The sequence below is a fragment of the Chenopodium album genome, chromosome 25 (genome assembly GCF_948465745.1).
Source record: "Chenopodium album chromosome 25, dcCheAlbu1.1, whole genome shotgun sequence".
NCBI lineage: Eukaryota > Viridiplantae > Streptophyta > Magnoliopsida > Caryophyllales > Amaranthaceae > Chenopodium > Chenopodium album.
The window spans coordinates 21,494,352-21,506,196 of record NC_137858.1 but is presented as its reverse complement, the minus strand read 5'-3'; the positions used below and the strand labels follow the sequence as shown (position 1 = coordinate 21,506,196).

At 37.4% G+C, this 11,845-nt stretch overlaps 1 long non-coding RNA gene and 1 other non-coding gene across 2 annotated transcripts; both read left to right on the top strand.

Moving 5' to 3' along the window:
• Positions 1-6,243: 6,243 nt before the first annotated feature.
• On the top strand, positions 6,244-7,231 carry LOC145615427 (uncharacterized). Its single transcript, XR_014107271.1, has 2 exons — positions 6,244-6,700; positions 6,829-7,231. It is a non-coding gene; the product is annotated as an uncharacterized LOC145615427 (long non-coding RNA).
• A 4,508-nt stretch (positions 7,232-11,739) lies between these two features.
• LOC145615852 (small nucleolar RNA R71) lies at positions 11,740-11,845 on the top strand. The gene has a single exon (XR_014107431.1). It is a non-coding gene; the product is annotated as a small nucleolar RNA R71 (small nucleolar RNA).

Here is an 11,845-nt window from a genome sequence, read left to right as displayed (position 1 = left end):
TTCTCTCTCTAAAAATAGAAGGAGAATACTATATATACAAGAAAAAGTCGATTAGATCGTCCAAAAATAGACCCATGGAGATGCGGCTGCACGAGGGAGAAGAGAGGGCGCACGGAGGAGGGTACGGGCAAAGACCCAGATGGGTGCGCCCGCACCACCTAGGTGCGCGGCCGCACCTGCCCTGGGTGCGCCCGCACCATGGTGGGTTTTCCTCCCCTTTTTCGACCTTGATCAACCTTGTGCGCATGACTTGGTGATGGTGATGAACATTAAAGTATGCAGTCTTGAAATGAGTGTTTTGGTGGGTTTGTGGCAAAGATGATGCCCCCATCGCATACGTGCACCGGTCTCTAGACTTGCCCCTTGAGTTCCTTCCAACTTAAAGCTCCAAATGCTTACACAAGGCATCCATCATGATGAGAAATGTAGGAGGGAAGCTCGGAAATCTTTGGAAATTCGATCACAACCTAAAAACAAACGAAAACAAACAAATAATAGAGAAAAACAACGAATAAACAAAGAAATGCACAAAATAAAGAAACTAACTACGAAAAGCACAAACTAACGAAATAAAGAGCAAAACTAAGAAAAACTAAGGAAAAGAGCTACAAAATGAAATGAAAATCATCTTAAAAGAGATCAAATGAGTGCCATAAATGTCACTCATCAAATTCCCCCAAGCTAAACTTTTGCTCGTCCTCGAGCAAAACAAAGCAACAAAGAATAAGGATGAAAAATTTATTAAAAAGGAAAAAGAAAAACTCAAGATGGGAATGTACACTAAGACACCCTATCGTAGGAATCTCGCTTGTTTTTAGCTACAACAAGCCCTTTAAACCCCAAAGTTGCCTATGAGGACGAGTAAGGTCTCGTAAGGGTGTCCTAAGAGTTTACCGACAACTCTCCACCAACATCAAAGAGGCAAAACCATAAATAGAAAAGAAAAGGAAAAATGAAGACAAAACCTTTGCAAAATGGATTCACAAAGAGACTATAATGCAAATGAATGAAAATCTTTCTCAAGTAATCAAGGTATGCACTTTTCAAGATATCTAAGATTGATTGAAACATAGGGTATGTTAGGCATAGGAACTAGACATCACAATCCACGTTCATCCCAAACGATCTTACCGCGTGTTCCCCACTAGTCTCTAATCTCCCCTTAGTGAGCATCCCAATGATTCCTCGAACGAACCAGAAAAAGAGATTTATTTAGGCTACTCGACAATCTTGACTATGCATCCCCTTTCCTTAGGCAATGACCCATGATTCCCTCCCCCGAATAGTGACTCAACTTTCTAGGTCGAAAGGTCTTTCCCTAAGGTTGTAACGTAAGGCATAAAGGGAAAATTTGGCGGTTTTCCTAAAAAGTGAAGCAAAAGGGTGATCAATCCTTAACAACACGATCAAGAAATCTCCAAACAAAAACAACATCCCCAAGCTTATTTAAAGCTATAATCACAAGAAATATATACAAAAAGCGTAAACGCTTCTCCCCCAAGCTAAAATGAAGCATTATCCTCAATGCTTAGAAGGATAAAAGAATACATCAAATTTTTTTTGAATTTTCACTTTTCAATTTTTTTCTTTTTTTTATACTTAAACTTGCAGTGTCCTTGCCTTTTGCCAAATTCGGACAGCTTTTTTAATAATGCAATTTATTTGTCCATGCCTTTTATTAGTTTGGACGGCTGTAGACACCCATTTGTGTCTCCCCAAAACCAAACCCAGTGATTAATACCTTTTACGTCAAACCATAATCGAATGAGGTGAAAGTGTGGAAAAGTCTTGTGTTGCGGTTAATTTTTATTAAAATTCTTTTCTTTCTATTTTTGAAAACCAACTCTATTTATTAAAACGTCTAATTCAGTTTAGTTTGGTCCATGATAAGGGTCCAATAATGGTGTAGTTGGATGGGGCTTGAAAAGACCTTTCCAACGATATATTATAAGCCCAATTCCGATGAATAATGAGGAAGTTATGGCCAAAATACTAAACTGGGCCCAAACCGGATTTTACCTACGACCCAATGATCATGTGGAGGGTCCAAAGGTTTAATCCTATTCCTAAACTAATTAGGATTGATTAGAATCTTCTATAAGTTTCTAAAATATCTTAATTATCCTTTTTTGAAAAGATAAGATCATAGAATTTGATTTGAATATAAACTTTCCTTTTTTAAAGTCCTAATTCTATTCGAATTTAAAGATGTTCAAAGATAGTCACATTTTATTGTCGTGCCTCATATTTTTTATCCAAATTTTATATGGTTGGATAGATCTTGAAATTATCTTTCCAATTATATATTATAATATTAAATCCGAGCTATAACGAAAAAGATATGAAAGATATACGAAACTCTATCCAAAACTGACACCCTTTCACTATTTCGGCCATATCTTTTTATATACAAACTATTTTAATATTATTCTAATTGCATTAGAAAGTAGACTTCAAGAGCTTTCCAACGACATATTATATAACTTATTTGGACTTCTATATCAAAAGATATGATAAAAACAAAATTCGCAAAAACTGTTTCTGTCGCCAAACGACAGGTTTGTCGCCTCGCGACAGACCCTGTCACCTGGCGACAAGGTAAATTTCTGGCGACAGGTCTAGTTTTCTGGCGACAGAGTGGAGTTTTATTGCTTAGTGACATGCTAGGATTTGTTATTAATCTTGTTAGTATCATGCCTAGGATCTTGCTATTATATTTAAGCTTTATTATTAACATGATGATTATTATTATTATGTTGATTATTATTATGTTGCTTGATATATTTTATTGTTATTGGTTGATCACACCTTTTATGCTTGTTTAAAGGGAATTTGTATTTGAAATCACGCTTAATAAGATAATTATTAGTTTTGGTTTAGGCTAATGTGATTTTAATTCAAGTGATCGCCAATAATAGTCTTATTTGTGCATTAATATTCAACCAACATAGATAAACATAGTAGGGTTAACCTAACGTTTGTATGTTATTCGAAAAGCGCACATGAATACGAGCAGAACAAAGTAGAGGCCTATTTTATAGGGTGGGTCCTTTCTTTTGTAGATTGGATTCGTACCCTCATCCCCGAACCCTATTTGGTTCAAGACCTTATGGAGTTGATGGTCCTTTTGGATTGTCTTTTGGGTTTACAAGTTCCTAAAACTTGTTGGCGACTCTTTTGCTCTCTTTTTCTTCCCTTTGGAACGCCACCATACTTAAGTGTATGATCACAGTGGGGTTCAAGTTTGGGATCATAATGCTTGAAATATTCCCTACAACGGCTTTTACTCAAACACTTGCCATTATTCACAAAGAAAACTTAACACGATCTTGCACTCATAAAAACCAAACATTCCAACTTTTCCACCACAAACTCCATCAAATATGATCAATTTGCTTCAAAAAAAACAAGAAAAGAAACAAAAGGCCAAAGAACTAAAGATGTGGCTTGAAAAGAAGGTATAAGGCTTAAATGGTTGCAATAAGGCAAATGTAAACCCAAAATAAAAATGAAAAGAACTAATCCTAAAAATGAAAAATACCACCCCGAAAAATGTGCCTTTGTCCTCCTTAGATAGCTCGGTCTCAGGTTTAAGAATCATACATCAAGCTTTATAGATTAGGTTTCCATAGTCAAGGATTCACGCCGCTCATACAAAATAGGTTGAAGGCTTGAAAAACGATGAACCTCACATGGATGTAGCAAAAACTTACTAGTGGTGTCAAATTGACTATAGGGAGCAACTACCAAGCATGCCACAAACAAATAGAATCCGGCTTCATGATCCTCCTAGTTCAAACCAACTACCCTAGCATACACCTATCCTAGAGTCAACCGAACATAGTCTCAAACCGTGCATACCTTTACCACCTAGGAAGAAAATCATGCAAAAGACAAAGTCCAATGTACAAAGTCCAACTCATAAAGAAACAAAAATGAAAAATAAGCCTCAAAATCAATCCACAAACAAGAAAGAAAATAAAAGAAAATAAAGGAAAAGAAAAATAAAAGAAAAGAAAAGAAAAGGAAACATATACAAAGGAGAATAGGAAAAAAGGAGAAAAGGACTAGAAATTAAAGCAAGTTAAACACATATATCCCAATCGACAAACAAGTGATCGAATGACAACATCGTCATTGATCTCAAACACATTACGTGTTAACAAGCATTCATCCTCAAACCATTCAACTTCCCCTAAACTAATCCTAATCTATGCAACCAAAGAAAAATAAAGAGAAAAATTAAAAAGGTATCACCGGGCTATCCATGCTTAGCAAGATAAACGAGGGCTATAGAAACCACCTTCATTGCGTTCCAAGACCATAAGAATCTTCAAAAAGCCATGTGAGAAAAGGAAAAATAAAAGAAGTTATAAACAAAGAAAATGGTTAGTAACTTCAAAACAAATAAAAGAAACTACAAAATAAAGGGAAACAATGCTAATCAAAAACTATAAACAATTAGCCAAAACTTGAACTAAACTATCAAAGAATAAAAGAAAGAAAAGAAAGAAAAGCTAAGAAAGCAAGTAACCAACTATCTAACTAAAGAAACTAAACTAAACTACAAGATTTGGATTAAAGGGTTTGGATCAAAGGGATTTGAATATAGGGGAGCGAAAGCACAACAACATCATCATAATCAAATCATCACAACAACAATGTCAAATCAAGCACATCGGGCAAGCAATCAAGCATCAAGAGGACAAGAGATCAAGAAAATAAAACTAACCAAACAAGAAGTGCATAAAGATCATACAAGCAAACAAAGTATGTACACAACAACAAGTATTGGCCACCGAGTCATGAAATTAGTTCCCCCAAGCTAAACAATGATACATCTCAACATCCCAACAATACGAAGCAAGCACATAAACATAAGGGATGGAGGCAAAAAGCACAAAAAGCTAGGGATCTAATGACCACTACCACCACTACCACTCGGCCCGGCCCCATTGGGGTCATTCTTGCCCATGTGGTCATCGAAGGTTGGGGGTGGGTAAGGCTCCCAACCTCCGGTGAAACCATCGAGCCACCCATAATGCCCCTTGAAATTATCTTGTTGCCAAGGGGCAAGAGGAGTGAAGTTCTCGGGCAAAGCAAGCTCGAGTGGGTGGTTAGGGTGTACATAGGGGTAGTTAGGATCACCCCTATAGTCACACCCTCCGGAGCCTTGTAATCGTAATTTCCTTGCTCATCCGGGTAGAAACAACGCTCGGTACCGGGCTCAAGAGGCCCCGGCCAATACGGGTACCCATATGAAGGTATAGGACCTTGCAGGGGAGGAAAGTAAGGATAGTTAACCGGGGGAACAATGTTCCCGCGGTTAACTTCCGCATCATATAATTGTTGTTGTTGTATGAACATACCTTGTTGCATCTCATAAATACTTCTCATTTGGTTGTAGATAGCTTCAAAGTCTTGATCATACATCCCCTCTAAGCGGATTTGCAAACCGCTCATTTGGTTGCTTAGTGCCTCCAAATCGGCACCAGAAAAGGTGGATGGTTGCCCTTGTTGTTGTTGTTGTTGTGGAAATTGTTGTTGTTGTTGACGTTGTTGATGTTGTTGTTGTTGATTTTGTTCTTCATCTTCTTCTTCTTCTTCCTCCTCATCATCATCATCATCGGAGTCAAAGTTGGGGCGCCGGTAGAACTTAAGAACGTGCCACACATTCTCGGTGTCAATCCGGTGCAAAGAAGTCAATGCGGGGTTAGGTAGTAAGCACCAATGCTTGTTGTCCCTTAACCATTCATAATTCCCTGCCTCATAGTGCTTGGAGATGAATTGCACTTGCCCCAATTGTTTTAAATCAAGAAAGAGAGTAGTGCCATCCCCGATTTCCTTGCAATAGAGCAAGTAATGATCAAGGTGAAGGTGAGTCAAGAGCCTCGTCACCATTCCCCCACAAGGAATCTCACCGGTGCTCCGGTTCCGCAATGCTATGCAATAAGTGGTAAAAACGTAACCTAAGTTTAACCGGCCACGATACTCTCCACGGGTGACCAGCCATAAGATCTTGACACTACTACAAAATTGGGCTAAGTAACCACTCATAAGATACCATTTGCATTAGTTGAATGGTTTCTTAAATAAAGAAACCATTTATTTAAGAAATGTGGTTTCTTAGGAAAAAATAAGAAACCACTTATTAGGATGGTATGGTATCTTAGAAAAAAATTGTATAAGATTAGTCTAAATAAAAGTCAAAGATACCATAAGAAGTGAGGGTTTCTTGGCAAACTTACCCACCTATAACGTTCTCTCTCTGTCATAAAACTTTATAAGCCTTTTTTACTCTTCTCCTTTTTCATCTGAGTTCATCATACTCTCTCAAGAACCCTAATTCTCTCTCTTTAGATCAACAATAATTCTTGATTTTTTTTACTTAAATTTAAGAGAATATTGTTCAAAGTAGGCCAATCTATCAAAACCCTCAATTAATTTTTAAAAATTTGTGGGTTCTCTCTCCTCAACTACTTTCTCTATCGTCAAATTCGTTTAGAACTGGTTCAAATTGGGCGTTATTTGAGTGTTATGAGCACGGTAATGGTATTCTACCACTAAAACTTTTGTTAATTTTCATTCCATTGATGATTATTTGGTTTTGTTGATTTGATATTATTATTAATTTATATATTGTGAACTTAAGATTTTCTAGTTCGTTTGCAGTGGATTTGTTCAACAAGCAGTTATTGAGGTATTGATTTTCGTGTTCAGTTTAAGCAATATTGGAGTTGATTTTTTTTTTGTTTATTTTTTTTTGGTGTATAAATTACCCTCTAACAATTCAATTTCTTTTGTTCATTGTTGTTTTTTCTCCATCAGTCAGAGAACGAAGCAAATTACAGAAAAGTTTGATCCTAGATATAACTCGTCTGATGAAAACATGGAGGTTTCAGCATCAAGGGTGAGAGAATCAGATTCATGTAAGAGGCTTTGGAGGATGTTGATTGTGGAAGCAGGCCGAGTCGATCTAACGGACATCGTAGAGGTGATAAATTGGGTGTTGGATTCGACGGCGTTAGTTGAGGCCTACGGAGGAGAGGGGTCTCGTTTATACTTCGTATTAGCAATTTGTAATTAGTACAAGTATATTCTCTATGTTGTTTAAAAAATTAAAAGTAGTGCATGTACGAGTATTTTATACTTCGTATTTAGCATTTTGTAATTAGTTTATACTTCTTGTATATATTATATTTTTAATAAAAAATTTATTCAATTTTTTGAACACACATATTATTATTATTAGTATTTTATAATTATTACTATTAATTAATATTATTAAAAAAATTTATATGAAAAAAGTTAAGTCTAAGAAACCAAAGTTGTAACAAGTATGGTCTCTTACACATGATCTAAGAAACCATATTTCAGGAAAATCTAGTTTCTTATCCCTTTATTTTGTGTACCAAAATACAGACCTAAGAAACCAGTTTTCTTACAAGTGTAGTTCCTTTGTTTGATCTAAGAAACCAAGCAAAAAGTATGGTTTCTTATTCTAAGAGACCATTGAGATACAAACAATACTTTTAATGGTATCTTAGGCCCATTTGGAATGGTTTCTTAGCCATTTTTTTGTAGTAGTGTGAGCTCTAGCTTGCTTATCTCTTGCTTGGGGAACACCACGTATCCCAAAAGCCGGTGTACCACCCGAAGACAAGGTTGGTACACAATAGAAATCTTGGCATCCTTAGTGATGAACTCACCGACCCCCGAGATATCTTCCCACCATGCATTTTGATCATACTCCGGGATGATATACGGCTCAAGATCCAAGATATCACCATGCGGATCAAAATCTAAAGCCTCATTGAACTCTTCTAAGGAGTGGTCAAAGAATTCGTTGAATAGTTGAAATTGCACCCGATATTGCCCCTCCACGGGCACAAGCTCAAGGGTAGCCAAGAACTCCAATGTAGGCTCCTTGTAGGTGTGGTAGACATTGGCAAGAAAGGAACCCATTCTCAAGTTCAAAAGCAACTCCGTCACATATTCATCTATCCCTAAACTAGTCATGTCACGTTGGAGATAGTGGCGAGTGGGTTTAAGGGTTCTTTCATCCTTGAGTTTTTGGTATTTGGAATTTTGTTTGGGGTCAAGGATTTGTCGTCTTGGAAGTGGAGTAGGAGGTCATTTTTGAGGAGTGGAGGTGCTAGGAGTGGGTTCATCAATGGAAATATTGGTTTTGCGCTTTTTGGTAAACTTTTTGAGAAGGTTAGACATGGTTGAAGCTAGTTTGGTTCACCAAAAATAATCAACACAATACCAACACCAAAATTCCAAGAATCACCAATCCAACAAAAAACACTTCCACCAATATTCATGCTCAATCCAAACAACCAAATATCACTAATCAACCAAGAAAATCCTTCACAACAATCCAATACACAAGAAATCCAACCAATACCAAATTGTGCTTCTTACTACCAATACTACAAAAATTCAACTTCAACAAATTCCAACCAAATTGTTCACAAATGCTACAAAATCAAAAAACAACATAATGTAAGGCAAACTTAATCAACAAACAACTCAAATTATCATCCAAAATCAATATCAATCAACAAAACCCATACTACTACTATTCATGCTCATAGAAAAATTCAATACATACATATATATGACATAATTTAACAAATTGAAGCTCGAGAAGATGATTATACCATATATGGAGCAAGATTGAACAACTTAGAGCTACCAATTTTGATCGCACACAAAAGCCCCAAATTTTACCCAACCTTGGAGGAGAGAGATTATGGGTTCATTTTGGTGAATTTGTATGGTTTTTGATGAGTGGAATGGAAATGTAGTTGATTTTAATGGTTTTGGAGTGAAAATTTGAAGAAATTTGATGAGATTTGATGGAGTTTTGAAGGTTGGAGCTGCGGTTTAGAGAGATGAGGGTGATGGGGTTTCGAATGAGAGGAAGGAGATAGGGGAAATGAAGGAAAAGGAAGGAAAGAAAGAAGAAATAAGGGGGGTTGGCCCCGCGCTGTGGTGCGCCCACACCCTCTAGGTGCGCGGCCGCACCAAGCCCGTGCGCGCCTGCACCAGTCAAGCCCCCTTCTTTTTTTTTCATCGATTCTTAATGTGTTCTTGGGTGCATACATGAATCATGATGGTGATAAACACCAACATAGGCAGTAGCAAAATACAATTTTAGTGAGCTCAAAGCTAGAGATTCATGAACCCACCACAAGAACTCACCAAGCACCAATTTCCTTCAACCTTAAAAGCATAAATTTCCTAACTTACCTCACTAAAATTCTTACCCCTTTACCTCAAATTTCGATCAAAATCGAACATAATCATGACAAATACCGCAAAACACCTCCTCATTCTTCATTCTCGCTTGGTGAAATCCAATCTCGAAAGATACATCCTATAAATCCAAACAAGTAGAAAAGTGAAAGAAAAGAAAAGGAAATAAAAGAGGGAAAATAAGAAAAATTCAAAAATCAAAAGGAAAGGTTAGAAACACCGGGTTGCCTCCTAAGCTTGCTTAAGTTCCTAAGCTCGACCCTTCCTCTAAATCATGGAGGGTCAAAGAACACCACCTTTTTTATGGTAGTGGATAGAGCGAAATCTTTTTCATTCTTTGGCAACCTTCCTTCCCTGGTTGTTGAAACTTCCATGAAACACTTCTCAAATTCACATTTTTCTTTTCTCAACTTCTTCCTCTTTCTCAACTTCTTGGAATCACGAGCCTTCTTCTTTGGCTTGTTGTTCAATGTAGATGGAACTTCAACATCCACAACCATAGAGACCTCCCCTTCATTTTGAGGAATAAGCTCAAACCAACTAGGAATCTCAACTTCCTCCTCGTCTACGAGCTTGGGAATCATCATATTCTCTTCACTAACCTTCATGCTATCAAAACTTGAAAGAACATCATCAAAATTCTCAAGAGCATCGTTAGTAGAAGTGTTAATCATACAAACATTGTTAATAGAACGAGAGGAACTTGTACACATCATTTCTTGCACAAGAGACAAAGACTCATGCATTGGTTTCAAATTACAACTTTCCTCCTTCTTACCACATCTCAAAGTAATGCGGCCCCCTTTCATATCTATCAAAGCTCCCGAGGTGGCTAAGAAAGGTCTCCCTAAGATGATAGGAATGTGTTGATCTTCCTCAATTTCTAACACCACAAAATCAACGGGAAAAACAAACTCTTCTATCTTGAGAGGGACATCCTCAACCCTCCCCTTAGGAATCTTGATAGATCTATCGGCCAATTGAAGGGTTATATTAGATGGTAGAAGCTCACCTAGATTGAGTCTTTTGAAAACCGAGTAAGGCATGATTCTCACACTAGCACCTAAGTCACAGAGAGCATTCTCAAACATCAACTTCTTGATTGTGTAAGGGATAGAAAAATTCCCTGAATCTTCCAACTTTTCCGGTAATTCCCTATGGATTAGAGCACTAAAGCAATTTCCCACTTCCACCAAACCAACTTCATTGCAATCTCTCTTCCCATCTAGAATTTCTTTGAGGAATTTAGAATATCTAGGCTTTTGTGCGATAGCTTCGGTGTAAGGGATAGTAACATGAACCTCCTTAAGTATCTCAAGAAATTTGCCAAATTGCTCATCCATCTTCTGCCTCAAAAACTTTTGAGGATAGGGTAGATCGGGAATTCATATCTCCTCACACTTTTTCTCATCATCCTTCTTTTTCTCTTGCTCTTCCTCATCTTCCTCAATGGACCTAGAAACTCCCTCATTAAGAACTCTTCCACTGCTAGTGGTGACGGAATAAACGGGTTTCTTAGGTTCCACACCTTGAGAAGGAAAAGAGGAAGGATTAGCATAATCCTTAAGAGTGTTTGCAAGTTGGGTTATTTGTGTCTCAAGCATTTTGTTATGAGTCATCATCTCATTAAACTTCTTATCACTAACCGCCATATAGGTGTTAATGATCTTGGTTTGATTATCAATCAACTCTTCCAAATTTGACTTAAATGATGATGGTTGGGAATAAGAATTTTCACCATTGGCTTGGGGCTTTGGAGGAAAACCTTGAGATTGGCCTTGATTACCATACCCATGGCTTGAGTTTTGCTTATTATAGCCTTGGTTGTTATAGTTCCCTCGGAAACCTTGGTTTCCTTGGTTCCTATATCCTCCATTGTTATAATTATCGAAACCACCTTGAGGGTGAGAATTCCTATTACCAAAGTTCTTAGGTCCTTCAAAGCATTGACCACCATTAGCATTAGACACAAAGTTCACATGTTCACATTCATTATTTTCAACATCATCACATCCATCAACAAAAGCTTGTGAACAGATGGAAGAATCATGATCATAAGAACCAAATGAATAAAAAAATAGACAACCACTTGGCATGTTATTAGAAGTAGATGGAGAAGAGTTAGAGATTGTACCTCTCCGTTTGGGTTGGGAGGGAAGACTCAAAGAATTCGTGGACACACTCTCAAGCTTCGCTTTGATTGATGTCATCTCCTTCCTTAGATTTGAAATTTGGGATGATAAGTTGTTGATTGCATTGAGATGATCCACGGAATAGACCGTTGAGCCACTCTTGCTAGTAGACTCTCTCTCTCCTTCTTGCCAATATCTATAGTATCTCACAAAATCCTCAATTATGTCAACTACCTGTTCTTCCGTCCTATTCATTATAGGACCACCGACTCCTCCATGTAGGCATGACTTGCTTTGAGCACTCGAACCTCCATATAAAATTTGGATCACTTGATAAGTAAGAATCCCATTATGTGGACATTCTCTTTGGTACTCCTTGTACCTCTCCCATGCTTCATAGAGATTCTCATTGGGTCTTTGCTTGAATCCTTGGATTAATACCCTAGCCT